Source organism: Pseudophryne corroboree, chromosome 1, assembly GCF_028390025.1.
Source record: "Pseudophryne corroboree isolate aPseCor3 chromosome 1, aPseCor3.hap2, whole genome shotgun sequence".
Taxonomy (NCBI): domain Eukaryota; kingdom Metazoa; phylum Chordata; class Amphibia; order Anura; family Myobatrachidae; genus Pseudophryne; species Pseudophryne corroboree.
Window position 1 is genome coordinate 463,527,951 of NC_086444.1, and position 24,241 is coordinate 463,552,191.

Genomic DNA, 24,241 nt, shown 5'->3' on the forward strand with positions numbered 1-24,241 from the left:
TGGGGTTGGGTACGGGATGCCGCTGGTCAGAATACCGACAGCAGCATCGTGACTGCCATAATACTGACATTTTGAATGAAATATATTAACCCTTGAAATTACTTACCCCTTACCCTAACTCTCCCTCCTCAAGCCTAACCCTAACCCTCCCCGGCATAGTATCACTCAGGCTGTTGAGATTCCTGCACCAGTATTCTGAATGCCAACATCCCATCCACTGGGATGCCATCCACATCCCTTTAACTGTATGTGTACCAGGGACGTTCCTTGAGGTAAATGGCTGAGGAGGCACTGGCTAGCACCAGAGCCAGATTTACACACAATATATGAGCCAAATGGTACATCTGGGCATAATACACAGGTGCAGTGGTATATACATCTGTGCATTATACACAGGTGCAGCAGTATAAACTCCTGGAAATTTAGTGAGTTTTGATCAAAGATGTGCGGATAAGATAGGCAGGTGGGGCACTGTCTCACCTGCCATAGACTTTTTACTCCAGAGTTTTGGATTTAAAAATATTAGAATAATGCAAAGAAGATACATTCTTTGTATTTGTCATATACTTTATACAGTAAAAACTCTGGCACAAATGTTAGTATGAAAGGGAAAGACTCTGTCTCACCTACCTCACGTCACTGGTGTATACATACATATATACGCACAGACATATATTTGTATGCTCCTTATTGTGCTCCATTCTACCATCTGTAAATTCATTACCAATCCGCATACTGAGACATCCTTCAGTTTTTTGCTTGATGAATTCAGTGGTGCCCTCCAGTGGCCGGCACCCCTAGGCAGCCGCCTAAGGGCTAAAACACACTACCCGGCTTTTGCCGGCCGGGAAAAAGCCGGACGGCTTTTTCCCGTGCCGGCATTGTAGTTAACAGTGTGAGGGCTAGGGTCCCTTCACACTGCACGGCCCCGGCCCGGCTGCCGGGTTGCAGCCGGGTCTCACCACTGGAAGGTCCGGCGGCCGGGCGGCCGGTCTTTGCAGCCAGTGAACCGTGTGTGTGAAGGGGAGCTTTCACACACAACGGTTTTTTCTGAAGCCGTGTCTGATGCTGCGCATGCGCACAGCATTACACACGGCTCAAAGCCGCCCTGTGTGACAGACTCTGCCGGTTTCTCCCGGATGGCAAAAAGCCGGACAAAGTTTGTCCGGCTTTTTGCCATCCGGGAGAAACCAGCCAGTGTGTTACAGCTGGCCGGTTTCTCCCGGATGGCAAAAAGCCGGACAAAGTTTGTTCGGCTTTTTGCCATCCGGGAGAAACCGGCAGAGTCTGTCACACAGGACGGCTTTGAGCCGTGTGTGATGCTGTGCGCATTAGACACGGCTTGGGAAAAAACCGTTGTGTGTGAAAGCTCCCCTTCACACACACGGTCCACTGGCTGCAAAGACGGCCAGGCGCCCGCCCGGCAGCCGGACCTTTCGGGCTAAAACACACTACCCGGCTTTTGCCGGCCGGGAAAAAGCCGTCCGGCTTTTTCCCGTGCCGGCATTGTAAGCTGCCTAATGGTAGAGCCGGCCTTGCCCAGTGTACTACTCCAAACCCACTTATTGCATGTGACATGTACTGCCAGCACACACACAGCAGGGCATCAGGAGCCATTATTTCCTACTGGTCATAGGATAAACATTAAACACAATACAGAAACAGCTATTATCCAGTGTCTTATAATGTAGGATACTCAGCAACAATTTATCCCTACATTAGTCATTTGTACATATAGGTTTTCTGAAGAACGTGGTCATTTCCAAAGAATAATTCTCTGCATAACTGTAACAATAATACCTAAAGCAGAGATCTATAATCCCACGGGATGAACATTGCATTTATCATGTACATGTGCAGCAGCCGGAAACTATGGGATTGTGTCAGTGATTTCCAATAACCAGTCTATCCAGGTCTCTCTATCGTGTGGCTCCTCCCAAGCTCCAATTACACCCCCTCCCCCAGTGGTAGCACACAGCTCGCTGCTGCTGCTGCTGCCGGCCTGTGGCTGTGCGCTGGCTGCTGTGCTGTTACTCTTCTATGCATCTCATTAGCGCTGCTGCTCGCTGTTACTACGCCATACTGCAGCAGGGAGAGCAGCACCAGTCCATTCCCAGCCTCCTCGCTGCGTATAGGAACAGGTAAGAGGCTGCTCCCCGGGGACCCAGCACATTGCCCCGCTCTCTTGTTATAAGGAAGTATAGAAATGCAGCCGGGAGGGTGAGTGAAGTGATTGTGCAGGGTGTGCATTACTCTTCTGGGTGGAGATAAGGTATTTGGGGTTTTCCTGTGGGTTGCACCGCTCAAGCAGAGTGGCTGTTACATATTTGTACTGTGTGCTCTTTAACTTTTCCCACATGTGACATTTCCTTAATGTGTCCCCCATTTGTGCTGATTTCTGTATAGCAGTGACAGTGTGACATTGCTACACAGCACAGCAGGCGCTAAGCAGGGCTGGTGTATATGTGGCTCTCTCTGCCCAGTTCTAATCATCTAGCACAGGCATGTCCAAACTGCGGCCCTCCAGCTGTTGAGAAACTACACATCTCAGCACGCCCTGACACAGCTTTAGCATTCTCTGACAGCAAAACTGTGTCAGGGCATGCTGGGATATGTAGTTTCACAACAGCTGGAGGGCCACAGTTTGGACATGCCTGATCTAGCACAATCTGAGCCTCATTTGCTGTGTGTAGGATTCATGTGACCCTATTACACCAGCATTTGTCCTGCAATTCATTTTATCCAGGTTTTTGTATTAGCTGTCAATTCATTTTTTATTTTGTGTGTGTGTTCTTTTGCACCGATTTTATAGTGGGCTGTATTTATATAGTAAGTATTGCTAAGTTGCTGTTCTCTTTACGATCAGACATCTCTATCTTTGTGTCCACAAGTATTTTGGATGTTTGCACTTGTCTGAATGAAGGACTACACCCCCTTCTTCATTTTAAATGAGCCAGTAGGGCTGCAGAACCCCCCTTTATTTCCTCGCCCACCTGATTCAATTGCTTATCTATTAGATTCCATGTCCCCTCCCTCCCAGCTATTGTGTCCTTCTTCTCTGTGAGAACCCCCTCCCCAGTCAGCATTTTTGTCATGCAGCTTTGTGATCGCTCTGCACAGCAGGGCTGTAGTGAAAGTTTGTGTAATCGTGTGTCAAGGAGTGGTGTATAGGGTGTTTTTATATTTACTTTTATTTTCCAGACGTACACCCCATTATGGCAGTGCCTACAATCTAATTTAGCTAGTATATGTTGATGGCCGCATTGACCTTCCTGTCGATATGCCTTTACTTCCCTTTGTGAAAGCAAATTGGGTAATGTAAATGCCTTAATGCAATTATGGCTCACAACAGACCTATATCTTGTTTCCTGCTGGACTGATTGTTCCCTGTATGTGATGTGATCACCACCACAGGAGGCTGCCTTAACTTGGAAAATCAGTAGTGAATATTTAGTGTTACGTTTCACCAGTGTACCAGTGTTCTTCAGAAGGGGCTTTAGTTTTTTGTGTGAAGTAATTGTGAAGTGGTCCAGGTAATAAACTGTATTTGCAGCCCTCAGACCTGCACCTGTTACTGGCCGGTGAGTTTAGCCTTTTGATCCTGTGCCATTGTAAACACATTAGGACGGTTTGTCCTGAGTTATTTCTTTTTTTATCGCGCTCAGAATACTTTTTTCCTCCCCTTTGGTTGTAATTTCACTTATGAACTGTTTATACAGGCAGCACTTTAAATTGCACAAATATTTCTATACTAATGACCACATTAGTGGATATCTATACGTCTGACTCTACTTCTGCGTAATAACAATGGCTAGTTTGCTTTTTTTAATAGTGTAATCTTTTTACTTTATGTAAACTTCAAAAACTTTGTTTTCTATTGTACTTGTTACATACACTTCCATTCTCTAACAATGCTTTTTAAGCGTAAATGCCCCTACAAATTTGGCGAGCTGCCCGACAGCGGATACGGGCGACGCAGTGACGGGGGGAGTGAAGTTTCTTCACCCTCCCCCCGTCACCTGGCTCCATAGCAGTGCATGCTAATATGGACAGTCTCCTCCATATTGGCCTGCATGCATAAGCGTCTGGGTACGAACGGTGAACGAGCACGGGGACGCGCATCGTTCATCATTGATTCCTACACACTAAACAATATCAACGCGTTCTTGTTCATTTGTTCATATCGTTTTAAAATCTATAAGTGTGTAGGGCCCTTTACTCGCATCTAGGATTTGATCACTGCTCCTTCCTGGGTGCGACTCGGCTGAGACCCATTTCAGACAGGCGTCCTGACTATGGCAGGTTGGTGACATTACAGCCAATGCGTTGAGATGAAATAAACTCCATACGCCGCCTCTTCCTATTCAGTAAACTGGTGTACCCGGCTTACCCGTTTACACTGCACTGCAACCTAGCCAGGACCTGAATTAACCCAGCAATAACCCGGGTCAAAAGCTCTGTGTAAAAGGGGTATGAGTGACCAGCAGTAACTAATCAAACTTAAACATTTGTGCACAATCACTATTTGCTTATTGACTCTAGGGGGCATTTATCAAAGCATGGGAGAGAGATAAAGGGGAGAGACATAAAACAGTAACCAATTGGCTTCTAACTGTTGTTCTACAGGCTGTGTTTGAAAAAGAACAGGAGCTGATTGGTTAGTGCTTTATTTCTGTGCTCTTTATCTCTCTCCATATTTTGATAAATACCCTCCTAAAAACTAAAATAATTTACGTGGCATGGGCAAACTTTTGGGTGACCTGTTGACTCGATATTTAGCGGCACTACTTTGGAAGAAATCACAGCCTTAACGGTTGATGTTGATTAAGCCTTTATCCAGGTCCCTTTCAGTGATATGTGGCTCCTGCGTTGCGTATGGTATCCGGTTTGTAGGTCGACAGTGTCTAGGTCGACCACTATTGGTCGACAGGGTCTCTAGGTCAGCAGGGTCTCTAGGTCGACAGGTCAAAAGGTCGACATGAGTTTTTCTCATAATTTTCTTTCTTTTTTAACTTTTCCATACTTTACGATCCACGTGGACTACGATTGGGAACGGTAACCAGTGCCGAGCGCAGCGAGGCATATTGCCCGAAGCATGGTGAGCAAAGTGGTGCACTAATTGGAGTTCCCAGTCACTGTACGGCGAAAACGACACCAAAAAAGATTAAAAAAACTCATGTCGACCTAGAATCCCTCTCAACCTAGTGACTGTCGACCAATAGTGGTCGACCTAGACACTGTTGACCTAAGCGTGGTCGACCTTCAATACCACACCCGTTGCGTATATGACCATTTTTTTGTAGCAGTTCTATCAGATTTGTGTAGAGGTTTCCTGCTTTTTACTCAGTTTCAACTTTCCCTCTTACATTTCTTAGGGGAACATTTACTAAGCAGTGATAAGCGTGGAGAAGTGAGCCAGTGGAGAAGTTGCCCCATCAACCAATCAGCATCTCTGTATAATTCTATAGTATGCAAATTATAGATGTTACTTCAGTGCTGATTGGTTGCCATGGGCATCTTCTCTACTGGCTCACGTCTCTGCTCTTATCACTGCTTAGTAAATGATGTTTTTGTTGGTGGGAATTCCAAGCTGGAAGTATGTAAAGATTCCTTTTTATAGCCTTCCCCTGCTATGTAACAGTCGGTTATCTTATTTTCGTGTCCCCAGTCAGCTGCTTACAGGAGCCCATGGTTGTTAAGTGTAAGCACAATGTTCTGAGTGGGTGACATAATTTAAGGCCTGACGTGTCGCTCTTTGAGACCTTACAATATATATGCAGATAATAAACAAGGAGGGTGCCCAGTTGTTTGCACATACCACAATTGCTGTTTAATCAATATTTTTTTTAAAGCAAATACAGTAGTTGTGCAAAAAAAAAGTGTAAAAGTTGTGTTTATAGCTCTTCATTTGGAGATTGCGTAAAACATCCAGTTTGAGGAGTGCACAAGCTGTAGCATTACAGCTGTAATATGTATGCCGATGTTTTACTTAAAGCAGGGACTGTTCGTCTACATTCTTAGTTTTGTGTTCTCTTGGCAGTTTACCACATTTCTAACCTTTTTAGTTTATTGTACATTTGTTTTATTTATATATAAAATTATAGTTTATTCAAGTACATTGTGGTATGGCATTTCAGCTCCGTGCTGGGTTCCTCTACACCCATATCTCCTGTGGAGAATTACCGGATAATTACTATAGAAACATTAGTCGCTCGTGGTAGATTCCTCATACAATTTCTCTATTGTTAATATTGTGTAATGTGATGATGTAAATGATCCTCGGGGCATTTGCCTTGGATGATATTGGATATGAGAGAGAAGTACCATCCATGCTTAAACAGATACAGTAAAACACATGTTAATTTCAGCACTATTTTTATTGCCACTCAGACAGATGGTGTAGAATAATGTTTTTATTTTTGTTCATCTCCACTACTGAATTGGTCAGAAAAACAAGGTGGAACATTATTTTTTTTTTCTTTTTCTGTATAATTAATATTTAGAGCAGTGCTGATTAGTTTAAGGGCAAGGACACGTTAAGGATTTTGAAAAAAGTAAATTAAGGCGACAAAACATCATCACATGTCACAATGGGGCCAATTCATTTCAATGCAGGTTGAATATCGCCAGGAGGGAGCTCCTAGAGCCTTTCAATTCAACGCTATGCTATTCCCGACTAGAGGATTTCTTCCTGCACCCCTCTGGGGGTGCGAGCAGAAAACCAGCAAAACTAGGTCTGCAATGCTGTTTTGTGACCTTGCGCCGCACAAACAGCATCACGGCGATTCAGTTTGGTCGGAGAATGCCCGTTCTCGACACTAAACACCATGTTTAGTCTGGAAGTATGGGCATTCTCCAACTTAGGGGGGCATTCAATTGAAGTCGGAAAGACGGCAGTTTCTGACTGTTTTAGGTTGGAAGGGGTTCCGACCTATTCAATGCGGCCCCATTTTGTCCAACTTGTCGGAAAGCACGTTAAGCCACAGATCCACGTGTATTGTTGGAAGCGCAGCCAAACCAGACAGGTTTTAGCCCTGTTTCCGACAATGTCAGTACCCCTTAGCATCATACTGAATTGAATAGCTCCGGGAGCTTCCTCCGGTGCTATTCAATATGCACAGAATTTAATTGACCCCAATGACAATTTGTTGCCTTTACTTGAAATCACTACAATTATTACACACGGGGGATTTCAATAGTATTTTTATTTTGGCCGATGATGAGAAATGTGCGTCTGACGGAGCTATTCAGTTGTTTCGCCCTTCTGACATTACTACATTGCTTATCACGCCTTAATGCACTGGGTTTAGATATAAAGCAGTTAAACCCCTCTAAAGTACAGGTCCCAATAAATGGAGTTTTTGCCATTTTCTGCTCGCTATCTCAGGATGGTGTGAGCAGATATATGGGCATTTGCAGCATTTATGCCTGTTGACAGAAAATTCTGAACAGCTCCCAACGGGTGCCTATTACATACAGCTGCGCAAAGAAGACAATTGAATCCACCCACCAATAGAGTAAGCTGATAAATCTGCTAATCACTTCACATTCATCAACATTTACCAGTTTAATTGACAAACCTTTCACAGGTTCCATCTAGAAGGTATCCGTTCAATTTGCCGGCGGTCAGGATGCCGGTGCCAAAATCCCGACAACCGACAATGCTGTCAGTCGGAATCCTGGCAAGACAGGAATATTCCCACTCCTTGGTGTCCACGACACCTGTAGAGTATGTAAAGACCCTGTGTCGTGCGCAGGGAGCCACGAGCCCTCAAGGGGATTCTTTGCGCTCGCCCCGCTGCCGGCATGCAGGCGGGATGCCGCTATTAACATATGGAGAACCGGCATCCCGCCTGCCGGTAAATCATACTGTATACTGATTACATCTAGCAGTATCACTGAGATCTTGTCATGGGACAAATATGCATGTTTATTTAGCTTTGGACAAAAAAAACAAGCTTTTTCTTGCTAGTGAAATCAGGGGATAGGAAACCACACCTCCAAGATGGTGCAGTTATGGCTCACTCCGCCCCACTACCTTCCCCACGCTTGGACCCTGAGTGAGGTGGCTTGTGATTGATGGCAGCTGCTTTAAAAAAAAATAAAATATATCATCATCAACAACAACATATGTATGTATACTTTCACATACACCTCTCCAGCAGCATCTAGGCTTCATTTCTCTACATTGTTACTATCCAGATCCCCAGATATTGCTCCTAGTTACTGGTGTTGTTTTCATAGGGCATTGGACCACCGTTTCAGGTGTTTGTTTGTCTTTATGTATGGCATTGAGTTTTACCATTGTAGTTTAAAGGAGAGAAGCGGCTCTATTCTTCCACAAGAAAGTGAACCAAACGGTGGTGGAGTTCACTCTCGCGTGTGTTTCATTACTATTAACATTTATATAGCACCAGCATATAATTGAGAAATAATAGTAAGAACACAAGACTGTGTGTATGACTGGTGATACCTTTAGTTTTAGTTAAGTAGTTAGGGTACCACCTGTTATCACATTCTTACCTGTTCTGTGATGTGCCCCAGTATCTCTCTGCTTGGCGGTGTCCTCCCAGTACCTGTCAGCCTAATGCTGCCTGGTAAATGGAAATGTGAATGCGTGTCTGATGTCCATGAAGCGTATATTTGTTTATCCCAGCTCTATTGTCTTCGGGTGGAATTCAATTGTTTTATACCGGCAACTATCACTGCCAAGCGCCCGACAGCTATTCAATAGTTGCTCCGTACGGATGTTAGCAGCTGCCGGCGTAGGCATTTTAGCTAGTAGACTCCAGGGGTAGCTAGCTTAAATGTGCGAAAAATTACCCGCTTGGGCGCCCAAACGGCACTTTACTCATCGCACCCATTAGTTTAGTCAGATTTAGCTGCTCTATGCGGCTAAACCCGAACTGTTTGGGCGCGATGTGCGATTAAAAAAATCCCCAATTGAATATCGTCTCCGATCTCCCTTCATTTTAGATGGGAGATCAGGTGTGATCAAACAAATGAATTCTGCCCAGTAAATGAAATAAGATTGCCTTGCTAGTAAGTTAACAGTCTATAGGACAAAAAGCTGCACACGTGAGGTTTTGTGTCCCCCTACTTGCACAATTGGTGCAGACAGATTTCAACGTTAAAATGTGCTCTGGGTATTAGTGGTCCAGTCACACAACAGTGTTGGTCTAGGGGTTGGAAGGTTATTGAACCATAAATGGATAATGGATATGTTTTTAGTGAAATTGTGTAGCAGCTTTGTTATGGGATAGAGTGTCCTGGGGAGGGTCAGAGAGTGTTTTGGTTATTTGATAAACTTGCTTGAAGATGTGTGTTCGTGTAATGTTTGGAAGCATACAGTAAGGCTAGTATTGTGTGAGGGAGTGTGTTACAGCAAGTGGGTGCAGGAGAGGTAATAGGCAATGAGTGGATGAGAGACAGGGCTCCATTCAATTCTGAGAGAGTTGAATAGCGACTGGAATTAGCTCTTGGGGCTATTCAATACAGCACAGTGGTAAGTCAGAGAATGCCTTTCCTCCCGGGCTAAACAGGGTGTTTTATCGGGAGAACCAGCATTCTCTGTTTTAAGTCCCGGCACTTTTGTCGGATTTCTGCTTGCACCCCTGCAGGGGTGCGAGAAGAAATCCTGTCGTCGGGTGTCACAGCGCGCTGTATTGAGTAGCCCCGGGAGCTAATTCCCGGTGCTATTTAACTCTCTCAGAACCGAAGCAAGCCCTTATATTAGGGGTGGGCAACATGCGGACCGATCCTGCCTGGCCTGCTGTGCCCCATCAGAGTGCAATGACAAGCGGCCCGACAGGCTGACCCACTTGTCATTGCACTACACTGCTCCCAGACGCGACGCCGCTAAGGAAATCCCGGTCACGTCACAGGGTCAGCTGACCGGGATTTCTTCTGGGCGGCACAGGGGGGGGGGGGGGGGGTGACCCGTGAGCAGGAGCGGCGGCCAGTGACTGAGGAGAAGAGCGCAGCGGCACGGGGGAGGAGGAGGCAGCCGCAGCAGCGCTGTGTTATTGGTTGAGGCGCTGCTGCTGCTGTCCCTCTGCTTCACAGTAGGCTGCCCTCCGCCGCTGTGAATGCATTCACAGCAGCGGAGAACAGCTTATGGTGAAGCAGAGGGACAGCAGCAGCAGCGCCTCCACCAATTACACAGCGCTGCTGCGGCTCCCTCCTCCCCCTCCCTCCTCCTCCTTCTCCCCTGCCCGGGATCTCTGCAGAAGCTGCACCGAGGAGCCTGAGCCAGCGGAGAGAGTAAGTATTATTCTTTTTTTTTCGCCTTAATGTGTAAAAAAGGGGACGCTGTCTGTCGTAATGTGTAAAAAAGGGAACGCTGTCATTCGTAATGTGTAAAAAAGGGGGCGCTGTCAGTCGTAATGTGTAAAAAAGGGGGCGCTGTCAGTCGTAATGTGTAAAAAAGGGGACGCTGTGTCGTAATGTGTAAATAAGGGGACGCTGTCAGTCGTAATGTGTAAAAAAGGGGACGCTGTCAGTCGTAATGTGTAAAAAAGGGGGCGCTGTCTGTCGTAATGTGTAAAAAGGGGACTTTTTTGGAGTATTTTGTGTGTGGCCCTTGAATATTCGTTGGAAGTGTTAAGCGACCCCCCAGCTGAAATAATTGCCCACCCCTGCCTTATATCCTTTATGGTGGGATTGGGTTAAGAGGTATTTTGCATGGAAATATGCATGTTGGTGCACCCCAAACCATGCTTGGGAAATCTCTTGTATGCCCACCCCCCCTCCAAATGATTAAACTACCAGAAAAACCCTTAACTATTTTCAGCAAGTCACTTTCAATTGGCGGGGCTACTAATAATGTTTGTAACATCACGTGACTGGTGCTGTAGTGCATGGACGTCTGCACTATTATAACCTGTCCTTTTGAGGGAATAAGTATGATTTACCGGTGGTCGGGATGCCGGCTGTCCATGTCCTGACAGTGGCATCCCGGCCACCAGAATGCCGGGGAGAGTGCAGAGAGTCCTCTTGCGGGCTCACTGCGTTCACCGCGCTGCGGGCTCAGTGGCTTGATGCACTCGCCACAGGATCTATTGGCATGGACACCCACGAGTGGGAATAGACCTGTTTTGCTGGGATTCCAGCTGGTGGCATTGTCGGCTGTCGGGATTCCGGCATCTGTATCCTGACCGCCGGGATCCCGACAGCCGGCAAATTGAACAGAACCCCTTTTGAGTGTATTTATTCTGAGTTCATGCCTTGATTATAAACTTAAGTGGTTTTCTCTAACGTCCTAGTGGATGCTGGGAACTCCGAAAGGACCATGGGGAATAGCGGCTCCGCAGGAGTCTGGGCACAACTAAAAGAAAGCTTTTAGACTACCTGGTGTGCACTGGCTCCTCCCACTATGACCCTCCTCCAAGCCTCAGTTAGATTTTTGTGCCCGGCCGAGCTGGATGCACACTAGGGGCTCTCCTGAGCTCTTAGAAGAAAGTATATTTTAGGTTTTTTATTTTACAGTGAGACCTGCTGGCAACAGGCTCACTGCAACGAGGGACTAAGGGGAGAAGAAGCGAAGCTACCTGCTTGCAGCTAGCTTGGGCTTCTTAGGCTACTGGACACCATTAGCTCCAGAGGGACCGACCGCATGGAACTGGCCTTGGTGTTCGGTCCCGGAGCCGCGCCGCCGTCCCCCTTACAGAGCCAGAAGCAAGAAGAAGTCCGGAAAATCGGCGGCATGAAGACTTCTGTCTTCTCCAAGGTAGCGCACAGCACTGCAGCTGTGCGCCATTGCTTCTCATACACACTTCACACTCCGGTCACTGAGGGTGCAGGGCGCTGGGGGGGGGCGCCCTGAGCAGCAATAAAAACACCTTGGCTGGCAAAACAATCACAATATATAGCCCCAGAGGCTATATATGTGATAATTACCCCTGCCAGAATCCTTAAAAAAGCGGGAGAATAGTCCGCGAAAAAGGGGCGGAGCTATCCCCCTCAGCACACTGGCGCCATTTTTCCCTCACAGTTCCGCTGGAAGGAAGCTCCCTGGCTCTCCCCTGCAGTCTACACTACAGAAAAAGGGTAAAAAAGAGAGGGGGGGGCACTAAATTTAGGCGCAGTAAATATTATAGCAGCTATAGGGGACATAATTCAGTTAGTCCCTGCAGTATATAGCGCTCTGGTGTGTGCTGGCATACTCTCTCTCTGTCTCCCCAAAGGGCTTCTGTGGGCTCCTGTCCTCTGTTTAGAGCATTCCCGGTGTGTGTGCGGTGTGTCGGTACGGCTGTGTCGACATGTTTGAGGAGGAAAATTATGTGGAGGCGGAGCAGATGCCTGTAGAGGTTATGTCACCCCCTGCGGGGCAGACACCTGAGTGGATGGTTTTATGGAAGGAATTACGTGCAAGTGTCGACTCCTTACACAAAAAATTTGACGACATGCCAAATGCGGGACAGCCGGCTTCTCAGCATGTGCCTGCCCAGGTGTCTCAAAGGCCATCAGGGGCTCTAAAACGCCCGCTACCTCAGATGGCAGACCCAGAGGTCGACACGGGTACTGATACCAGTGTCGACGACGATGAGTCTAATCTAATGTCCACTAAGGCCATTCGCTGCATGATTGAGGCAATGAAAGAGGTGTTACACATTTCAGATTTAAACCCAGGTACCACAAAAAAGGGTATTATGTTTGGGGAGAAAAAACTACCCGTAGTTTTTCCCCCATCTGAAGAATTAAATGAAGTGTGTGAAGAAGCGTGGGCTTTCCCTGATAAAAGATTGATAATCTCAAAAAAATTACTAATGGCGTTCCCTTTCCCGCCAGAGGATAGGGCACGTTGGGAAACACCTCCTAGGGTGGATAAAGCGCTCACACGTTTGTCTAAAAAGGTGGCACTTCCGTCTCCGGATACGGCCGCCCTAAAGGAGCCTGCGGATAGAAAACAGGAGGCAATCCTGAAGTCTATATATACACACACACACACACACACACACAGGCATTATACTTAGACCAGCTATTGCGTCAGCATGGATGTGCAGTGCTGCCGCTGCGTGGTCAGTTTCCCTGTCAGAAAATATTGACACCCTAGACAGGGACACTATTCTGCTAACCATAGAGCATATAAAAGACTCAGTCTTATACATGAGAGATGCACAGAGGGAGATCTGCCGGCTGGCATCTAAAATAAGTGCATTGTCCATTTCTGCTAGGAGAGGCTTATGGACCCGGCAGTGGACCGGGGATGCAGATTCCAAAAGGCACATGGAAGTTTTGCCTTATAAGGGTGAGGAGTTATTCGGGGATGGTCTCTCGGACCTCGTTTCCACAGTGACAGCTGGGAAGTCAGCATTTTTACCCCATGTTCCCTCTCAGCCTAAAAAAGCGCCGTTTTATCAGGTACAGTCCTTTCGGACCCAGAAAAACAGTCGAGGAAAAGGCGGGTCTTTTCTGTCCAGAGGCAGAGGTAGGGGAAAAAGGCTGCAACAAACAGCTAGTTCCCAGGAGCAAAAGTCCTCCCCCGCTTCTTCCAAGTCCGCCGCATGACGGTGGGGCTCCACAGGCGGAGCCAGGTACGGTGAGGGTCCGCCTCCAAAATTTCAGCGATCAGTGGGCTCGCTCACAGGTGGATCCCTGGATCTTTCAAGTAGTATCTCAGGGGTACAAGCTGGAATTCGAGGCGTCTCCCCCCCGCTGTTTCCTCAAATCAGCCTTGCCAGCAACTCCCTCGGACAGGGAGACTGTGCTAGAGGCAATCCACAAGCTGTATTCCCAGCGCGTGATAGTCAAGGTGCCCCTACTTCAACAAGGACGGGGTTACTATTCCACAATGTTTGTGGTACCGAAACCGGACGGTTCGGTGAGACCCATTTTAAATTTGAAATCCTTGAACACATACATAAAAAAATTCAAGTTCAAGATGGAATCGCTCAGGGCGGTTATTGCAAGTCTAGACGAGGGGGATTACATGGTATCCCTGGACATCAAGGATGCTTACCTGCATGTCCCCATTTACCATCCTCACCAGGAGTACCTCAGATTTGCGGTACAGAATTGCCTTTACCAATTCCAGACGCTGCCGTTTGGTCTGTCCACGGCACCGAGGGTGTTTACCAAGGTAATGGCGGAAATGATGATACTCCTTCGAAAAAAGGGAGTTTTAATTATCCCATACTTGGACGATCTCCTAATAAAGGTGAGATCCAAGGAGCAGTTGTTGGTAGGAGTAGCACTATCTCAGGAGGTGCTACACCAGCACGGTTGGATTCTAAATATTCCAAAGTCACAGCTGGTTCCGACGACACGTCTACTGTTCCTGGGAATGATTCTGGACACAGTCCAGAAAAAAGTGTTTCTCCCAGGGGAAAAAGCCATGGAGCTGTCGTCTCTAGTCAGAAACCTCCTGAAACCGAAACAGGTGTCGGTGCATCACTGCACGCGAGTCCTGGGAAAGATGGTGGCTTCTTACGAAGCAATTCCTTTCGGCAGGTTCCATGCCAGAATCTTTCAGTGGGACCTGTTGGACCAATGGTCCTGATCGCATCTTCAGATGCATCGGCTAATAACCCTGTCTCCAAGAACCAGGGTGTGTCTACTGTGGTGGCTGCAGAGTGCTCATCTTCTAGAGGGCCGCAGATTCGGCATACAGGACTGGGTCCTGGTGACCACGGATGCCAGCCTTCTGGGGGGCAGTCACACAGGGAAGAAACTTCCAAGGACTATGGTCGAGTCAGGAGACTTCCCTACACATAAATATTCTAGAACTGAGGGCCATTTACAATGCCCTAAGTCAGGCAAAATCCCTGCTTCAAAACCAGCCGGTACTGATCCAATCGGACAACATCACGGCAGTCGCCCATGTAAACCGACAGGGCGGCACAAGAAGCAGGACGGCGATGGCAGAAGCCACAAGGATTCTCCGATGGGCGGAAAATCACGTGTTAGCACTGTCAGCAGTGTTCATTCCGGGAGTGGACAACTGGGAAGCAGACTTCCTCAGCAGACACGATCTCCACCCGGGAGAGTGGGGACTTCATCCAGAAGTCTTCACACTGATTGTAAATCGTTGGGAACGGCCACAGGTGGACATGATGGCGTCCCGCCTAAACAAAAAACTAGAGAGATATTGCGCCAGGTCATGGGACCCTCAGGCGATAGCGGTGGACGCTCTAGTGACACCGTGGGTGTACCAGTCGGTTTATGTGTTCCCTCCTCTGCCTCTCATACCAAAGGTACTGAGAATAATAAGAAAACGAGGAGTAAGGACAATTCTCGTGGTTACGGATTGGCCAAGAAGAGCGTGGTACCCGGAACTTCAAGAGATGATCTCAGAGGACCCATGGCCTCTGCCGCTCAGACAGGACCTGCTGCAGCAGGGGCCCTGTCTGTTCCAAGACTTACTGCGGCTGCGTTTGACGGCATGGCGGTTGAACACCGGATCCTGAAGGAGAAAGGCATTCCGGAGGATGTCATTCCTACGCTGATTAAAGCCAGGAAAGATGTAACTGTAAAACATTATCACCGCATATGGCGGAAATATGTTGCTTGGTGTGAGGCCAATAAGGCCCCAACAGAGGAATTTCAGCTGGGTCGATTTCTGCACTTCCTACAGGCAGGAGTGTCTATGGGCCTAAAATTGGGCTCCATTAAGGTGCAGATATCGGCTCTGTCGATTTTCTTCCAAAAAGAACTAGCTTCACTACCTGAAGTTCAGACATTTGTAAAAGGAGTGCTGCATATTCAGCCCCCTTTTGTGCCTCCAGTGGCACCCTGGGATCTCAACGTGGTGTTGAATTTCCTAAAATCACATTGGTTTGAACCACTGAAGACCGTGGATCTTAAATATCTCACGTGGAAAGTGGTCATGTTATTGGCCTTGGCTTCGGCCAGGCGTGTTTCAGAATTGGCGGCTTTGTCATGCAAAAGCCCTTATCTGATTTTCCATATGGATAGGGCAGAATTGAGGACTCGTCCCCAGTTTCTCCCTAAGGTGGTATCGGCTTTTCACTTGAACCAACCTATTGTAGTGCCTGCGGCTACTAGTAACGTGGAGGATTCCAAGTTGCTGGACGTAGTCAGGACCTTGAAAATTTATGTTTCCAGGACGGCTGGAGTCAGGAAAACTGACTCGCTATTTATCCTGTATGCACCCAACAAACTGGGTGCTCCTGCTTCTAAGCAGACTATTGCTCGCTGGATTTGTAGCACAATTCAGCTGGCGCATTCTGCGGTTGGACTGCCGCGTCCTAAATCAGTTAAAGCCCATTCTACAAGGAAGGTGGGCTCATCTTGGGCGGCTGCCCGAGGGGTCTCGACTTTACAACTTTGCCGAGCTGCTACTTGGTCAGGGGCAAACACGTTTGCAAAATTCTACAAATTTGATACCCTGGCTGAGGAGGACCTTGAGTTCTCTCATTCGGTGCTGCAGAGTCATCCGCACTCTCCCGCCCGTTTGGGAGCTTTGGTATAATCCCCATGGTCCTTTCGGAGTTCCCAGCATCCACTAGGACGTAAGAGAAAATAAGATTTTACTCACCGGTAAATCTTTTTCTCGTAGTCCGTAGTGGATGCTGGGCGCCCGTCCCTAGTGCGGATTGTCTGCAATAATTGTACATAATTATTGTTTAATAACGGGTTATTGTTATGAGCCATCTATTGAGAGGCTCAGTTTTGTTTCATACTGTTAACTGGATATGGTATCACGTGTTGTACGGTGTGATTGGTGTGGCTGGTATGAGTCTTACCCGGGATTCAAAATCCTTCCTTATTGTGTCAGCTCTTCCGGGCACAGTATCCTAACTGAGGCTTGGAGGAGGGTCATAGTGGGAGGAGCCAGTGCACACCAGGTAGTCTAAAAGCTTTCTTTTAGTTGTGCCCAGACTCCTGCGGAGCCGCTATTCCCCATGGTCCTTTCGGAGTTCGCAGCATCCACTACGGACTACGAGAAATAGATTTACCGGTGAGTAAAATCTTATTTTTTCAGTTCATGTCGGATCCTTCCATTTGTCGAAAAGGATCCGACATGGGTAATTAAATAGGATGGCCAAATCCGACAATTAATGGGTAATTAAATAGGATGGCCAAATCCGATTTGGCCGTTCTCGACGTGTCAATCTGACTTTTTACAAAGTCGGATTGACATTGTCGGAAACGGGATCAAAACCTGTCTGATTTGGCCCCGTTTCCGACAGCAGCACACAGATCAGTGGCAATTCTGCCGATCCATGTTCTTTCCGACAGCTTCTTGACAAATCAGATTTCCCGACTTGTCGGAAAAAATGAGGCTGGATTGAATAGGTCGAAACTCCTTCCGACCCATTCCAGTTGGAAACTGCCGTCTTTCCGACGAGACGGTAGTTTCCGACCCTTAGAATGTGTCCCTGCATGCACTGGAATAATTGTTCTATCAAGGACTGGAGAAGGACTAGAGGGCCATTCTGCAGTTGATGAATTATACACGTGATATTACGGTTCATAAAGGATGTCACGTTCTAGTATAGAAGCACACAAGTTGCTCTAGTGTTTTACATTTTTGTTTTCTACAGAAATATAAGTCGTTAGCACAGAAGCTATCTTGTGCTAGCTTGTTGGGGGGAATCCAGCTTAAGAGAGAGGAATTCTTTGTTTAGAAAAGAAGCACCTAGCTTTCCATTGGTTTTGGTCTCTATGAAACTGCCGTATTTCTACTGGAGTTTACTTACAAAGCATGACTGATTTTTACCGCAAAATGCCTTGGTTTTTCAACAGTATGATGGTATACATTGCATACATCAAAGACACATCCTATCCTATTGAGGCACTGTGCCTAATTGCAATTGTCACAGCAAAGTCCACCCTTCTAACACTTTAGTACCACCACTAAGAACTTTTTTTTATCCTTTCAGATACTGCTGTTTTGCCTCCTTTATGGTTTAAAACAGCCACGAGGCAAATGTGTTCCTTGGAATAAAGTCTCATTACTGCAAAGTGAGGCCGTGCACCTAGGGGGTTATGACGTATGGGTGATCCTCATCGCAGTTACCCAATAACCGGGAAACTCTGCATGTGCAGAACTGGTCCTGTGATCGTATCGCGGTATTGCGAACGCCTCTGCTTGTTTGACTGGCAGAGGCATTCAAGGGGAGGGGCGGCCATCGTTGCCAAAAATGGGTGCGTCACCCCTTTTTTCAGGAGTGGCGAGGCCAAGGACTGTGTTACAAGATGCAGTTTCCTTTGCTTCGTAAGCCGCCCTGCGACGGCCAGCCTGAGTAAGATGGGGATTACAGATGGTTTGATCCCAGACTGCGACTCTGATCACAGTGCTGCAATCGCAAATGCAGCAAGGAGGTATGTAATGAATCCAACTGCATTTGCATTGTCAAAAATCGCATTTGCAAAGCTGCTATGAGCAGCTCTGCGAATGTGATCCATACTGAATGAGGGCCCTAATCTGTAACCCCACTCTCTCTGTCCAGAAGGCTGCTCCTGTGCACTCACCACCATCTTGCTCTGCAAACCCATGAGCATCTGAAAAACACTACCTGTGTCTGGTGCTAATCACTATATGTATGTATATGTATATATATCTTGCATCTACATACAATCAACTTGAATATAAATTAATATATATGCTTTAATATGAACCCATATATTCTACAAAGCAGCGAAGGTAAATTGGCTTGTGGATATAGCCAAACAATCCCACCTGATATAAACCAGATATAAACCTACAAGAAACTATATAACCCCTCGTGCTAATATTATCAAATTGAGGCAACAGGACATGAATACACTCAATACATTAGTTCATATAAAGACAAAAAAAAAATCAAGAAATGAATTAATATGCGTATATAAAACCCCCAATAAAAATATAATAATAATAATTGAGCATAAGAGGTGGATCATATATCTATATTGCTATAATTGACCACAGTGGACTAATCCGATAATTGTAGAAATGTTGATGTCCTTATTTTATTCTTAAATAGGACAGTCCCATAAGGTATGCTTATAAATAATCTCCTGAATTGAATATCATATAGTGAAGCATGAATTAAGTTTTTTACCAGTTCATGGAATTATCCATATGCTCACAAAATGGTAAGTTCTCACTGAGGGCCAGATGTACGAAGCCTGAAAAGTGATAAATATCACAGTGATAAAGTACCAGCCAATCGGCTCCTAACTGTCATTTTTCAAACACACCCTGTAACATGGCAGTTAGGAGCCGATTGGCTGGTGCTTTATCACCGTGATATTTATCACTTTTCGGGCTTAGTACATCTCCCCCTAAGGGAGATGAATCCTGGAGGATAAAGTCGAACACCCGGGGCTCGGCGCACTGTAAGCACCTGTTGAACAATAAAGCTCCCGTTCTCCAACCACCGCAAGTGGCGTCCTCCATCTCCCACTAGAATGCCTCTCGTGAGCAGTGCACTCACCTTTTGGCTTTGGAGGAAACAGTCCGGCTTCCGGAGCTCGGCGCACCGCAGGTGCCTGTCAGCTGATTATGCTCCCGTCTTCAAGCCGCCGCTTATAGCGTACTCCCTTCTCCCGCTTGTCAGCCTCAAGCGATAGCGATGCACATCAACAGGAACCAACAACTGGTGTCTACTGGGTCACAAATAGGGCATTGGCAGATATTTATGTGCACTCGCATAAAACAGAGCCCATGGCTACATATATCACGGTAGCGTCTAATTACCCTTTGTGGAGAGGATCTTTCCCATAAGCCCCTGGGTCCATGTCACCAACTGTTTGGAATAGTAACCTGTGGCGAGTGGAGCAGAGTGAGACACCAAGCCAGAAGCGTGATGAGCGAAGCGAGGGTACAATGGTGCATAGAAAAAACTAAATAACCTCAACCAAACAGAGAACGGATAAAACAGTAAGGTGCTGTAAGGGCAGAAGTTCTCATCTGCCCTCTTGTGCTGTCACTTCCTGGCCCTGATAACGAAGGGAAAATAGACACAACCTATATATCATTGCAGTGTTGTCCAAATAATATGGATGCTGATGCAAGTCTTCAGGCAGTACCTACATCCGTGTGTGAATCACATAAGATCTAAAGTTTAGTTTTCTGTGCATGATTTTATGCACCCCTAGTCTGAGACTGTGGCTAGGGGTGCGAGGGGAAATTTGCAATGGGTGTGCTTCCATAAATGGTGGATACGTACGCAGCCGGGCATCATGGTGATACTGAGCCGCTCTTTTCACTAAGTTGAATTTCCCCTTCTGTGTCTATTTTTTCTGCAAACGATTGCTTTTAAAAATAATGAAAGAGGACATAACATGAGTATTTATCAAGAGATGGCTTTTAGGGGTCAGGCATAATTGACCTGCCAGCAACGGGTGGTCTTCAGTTTGCCGGCTGTCTGGATCCCGGCGCACAGTATACTGGCGCCGGAATCCCGACAGCGGGCATACTGACACTTTTTACCCCTCTTGGTGGTCCACGACCCCCCTGGAGGGAGAATACGTGCCACCGTGCCCGCAAGGGGCTCATTTGCGCTCGCCACGCTGTCGGTATGCCGGCGGCCGGTATGCTGGTCGCCGGGAGCCCGGCCGCCGGCATACAATACTACACTCGCCAGCAACATGATATAAATACTAGCCTTGATGGTTCATTGTTGTAATGTTTATGATGTGACCTGGCTCTATTTCATATTAGGCTCACTTCCTTAATGACTCTAGATCTCTGGTCTTTGCTTCTTATCTTACAAACAAATTGAGTAGGTGCTGCTGTCGTTGATCCCACTGTTTCAGGTCACTGCTTCTATTTTTGTAGCTAGCCTCGCTTTCCTTCTGATACTGGCACATACTGTATGAGTGGAAATCTACCTACACAACAAAACAGTTTAATCTAAAGAGAGTTCTGGGATAGACTTCTATGTACTGTATGGATAGGCCACTCCTATTAATTGTTCCCTTTCTTCCTCTGGAATCTAAGTGCTAATTTAAAGAACACCTTTTCTCAAAAACGTAATGGGTATCTTTGTAGAACTAGTATGTAAAATATGGGTTGGGTTCTGCCGGTAACCATACCGATGCCGGGTTCGACACCCACGAGTGGGAATAGTCCCTGTTAGTCGGCATGTCGACTATCCAGATTGTGAAGGGGCGGGATCCCGGCGTCGGTATTGTGACCGCTGGTCACATAACTACATCCCGTAAAATATACTTTTATTTATTATAGGTATACTTCAGGTTCCCATGAAAGAAATATCTTGTATGTTAGTTCTCATTCTATTTACAATATACACTACTTTTCTACTACATTGTTATTATCCTTTTATTTGAATGGTGCCATAAGGGGTCCACAGAGTACATAATCATAAACTGTAGAAACAAAACAAGAAAAGCGTGATTCACATACCAAACATTGTAGAACATAGATTCCCAAATGAGCAGTGGGATGGCCAACCCCAAAGGTTTGGAGCGGTTAGCAGTGGGAAGGAGATGATGATATAAGTGAGGGAAGGAAAAGCACATAAGGGAATAGGGCCCTATTCATGAGAGCTTAAAATCTAAAGGGGGCAGGCAGACAGACTGGTGACACAGAGAGCATGGAACAGACGGAAGGCATCTGATATGCCGGCTGTCGGGATCCCAAGCGCCGGCATAACATACTACACCTGGAACAGACGGTTAGTATGAGAGCTGGATGGCTTGGTGAAGGAGTGGCCTTTGACAGCCCATTTGAACTTTTGTGGTGACTCTGATAAGGAGGGGAGAGCGTTGCAATGGCAAGGAGCAGACTGGCTAAATCTTGGATGTTGGAGGAGGTAATCAGTTGGGAGGAGAGGCAGCATTTATTTCTGAAGTGAAGAGTCTGAAAGTAGGATGGGAGATAAAGTCAGATGTACAGTAACTGGGAGAGTATTTGGTGGGGGCTTTGTAGGGGAGTGTGAAGTTTGGATTGGTTTCTGATGGAGAAAGGGAGGCAATGCAGGGTTTGTAAGAGAGGGGAGGAAGATGAGCTGGGCAGCAGCATTGAGGACAGATTAGGGTGAAGAAAGGTCGGAGACAGGGAGAAGGACCATACATTAGTTCAGTTTAGAGATGACCAGTGAGTGGATGAAGTTCTTAGTTGCCTCCAGTGTGAGAGAGTCTGATCCTGGAGATGTATTTTAAACACTGTGGACGTTTCCGCCTGCTCGGAACGACACATCGTTTAAAAAGTGCTGTGTGTGGGCATGATAACGATACCGATGCACGCACCCATGGATCCCTTAAACATGCAGAAGTATCTGAGGAGGTAGCCGAATGCAGCATGGCCCCACTCCCCCCTGCCGTTACTCGTCGTCTGCATCGGCAAGTGCGCATACACCCCGCCGGGTCCCGTCGCTCGCAATATGTCCCTAGAGAACACATCGCTTCATGTGTGGGGGCCCTTAAAAATGTAAGTTTAAGAAATCGTTGAGACATCCAGGAGGAAATGCAAATCTGCACAATTTTTTTTTTTTACAAATCTCATGTATATATGTGGGAATAGATACCATTTCTCATTTTCTCTGTATGTGGTTTTTGGCTTAATATTAATACTGCTCTAGTTTCTGCTGTATGCAGATCTAGCTTTGACCTGTCTTTCTCATCACGATAATTCTCCATTCGGCTTCATGGTCCAATCTAACTACCCCAAATACAAAATAATTTCCTGTATGAACCTTCTGATATTAATAATAGCTTGAGCCACTTCCTTTTAAACCATGAAGTGGTTAAACTAATGTTCTTTGCTGCTTTTCTAAATATACCTATAGCTACAAGTAGACAATGGAAGAAACGGGTCCTTTCATGTGCAGCAATTTGAGGGTTACAAAAGGCCTCTTTCAAAGCCCCAGATGTTTATTTCATGTGTTGCTTCTGCTGTGTATTGCTGTTACCAAAATGTAGATTTCTCTAACGTCCTAAGTGGATGCTGGGGACTCCGTCAGGACCATGGGGTTTAGCGGCTCCGCAGGAGACAGGGCACAATAATAAAAGCTTTAGGATCAGGTGGTGTGCACTGGCTCCTCCCCCTATGACCCTCCTCCAAGCCTCAGTTAGATTTTTGTGCCCGGCCGAGAAGGGTGCAATCTAGGTGGCTCTCCTGAGCTGCTTAGAATAAAAGTTTAAGTTAGGTTTTTTATTTTCAGTGAGTCCTGCTGGCAACAGGCTCACTGCTACGAGGGACTTAGGGGAGAGAAGTAAACTCACCTGCGTGCAGGATGGATTTGCTTCTTAGGCTACTGGACACCATTAGCTCCAGAGGGAGTCGGAACACAGGTCTCACCCTGGGGTTCGTCCCGGAGCCGTGCCGCCGACCCCCCTTGCAGATGCCGAAGTTGAAGAGGTCCAGAGGTCCAGAAACAGGCGGCAGAAGACTTTCAGTCTTCATAAGGTAGCGCACAGCACTGCAGCTGTGCGCCATTGTTGTCAGCACACTTCATACCAGCGGTCACTGAGGGTGCAGGGCGCTGGGGGGGGGCGCCCTGGGCAGCAATGTATTATACCTTTTTTATGGCTAAAATACATCACATATAGCCCTTGAGGCTATATGGATGTATTTAACCCCTGCCATATCTCACAAACTCCGGGAGAAGAGCCCGCCGTTTTAGGGGGCGGGGCCTATTCTCCTCAGCACACGGCGCCATTTTCCTGCTCAGCTCTGCTGTGAGGAAGGCTCCCAGGCTCTCCCCTGCACTGCACTACAGAAACAGGGTTAAAATAGAGAGGGGGGGCACTTATTTGGCGATATGATTACATATGTGAAAATGCTATAAGGGAAAACACTTGTATAAGGGGTTGTCCCTGTATAATTATAGCGTTTTTGGTGTGTGCTGGCAAACTCTCCCTCTGTCTCCCCAAAGGGCTAGTGGGGTCCTGTCCTCTATCAGAGCATTCCCTGTGTGTGTGCTGTGTCGGTACGTGTGTGTCGACATGTAGGAGGACGATGTTGGTGAGGAGGCGGAGCAAATTGCCTGTATTGGTGATGTCACTCTCTAGGGAGTCGACACCGGAATGGATGGCTTATTTAGGAATTACGTGATAATGTCAACACGATGCAAGGTCGGTTGACGACATGAGACGGCCGGCAAACAAATTAGTACCTGTCCAGGCGTCTCAGACACCGTCAGGGGCTTGTAAAAACGCCCATTTACCTCAGTTGGTCGACACAGACACGGACACTGACTTCAGTGTCGACGGTGAAGAAACAAACGTATTTTCCTTTAGGGCCACACGTAACATGTTAAGGGCAATGAAGGAGGTGTTACATATTTCTGATACTACAAGTACCACAAATAAGGGTATTATGTAG

The 24,241-nt window shown here is 46.8% G+C and overlaps 1 protein-coding gene across 8 annotated transcripts in view; it reads left to right on the forward strand.

Moving 5' to 3' along the window:
• Positions 1–1,906: 1,906 nt before the first annotated feature.
• The window catches only part of SEMA4D (semaphorin 4D), a 182,747-nt gene continuing 160,412 nt past the window's right edge, over positions 1,907–24,241 (forward strand). For 3 of the 8 annotated variants that reach the window (XM_063913695.1, XM_063913694.1, XM_063913697.1), the window contains exon 1: positions 1,910–2,141. The gene's annotated coding sequence lies outside the window, so the exon portion shown is untranslated. Of the gene's footprint in view, positions 2,142–2,218; positions 2,273–24,241 lie in introns of those variants that run through there. The other 5 variants (XM_063913701.1, XM_063913700.1, XM_063913699.1 and 2 more) reach the window with 4 other exon arrangements.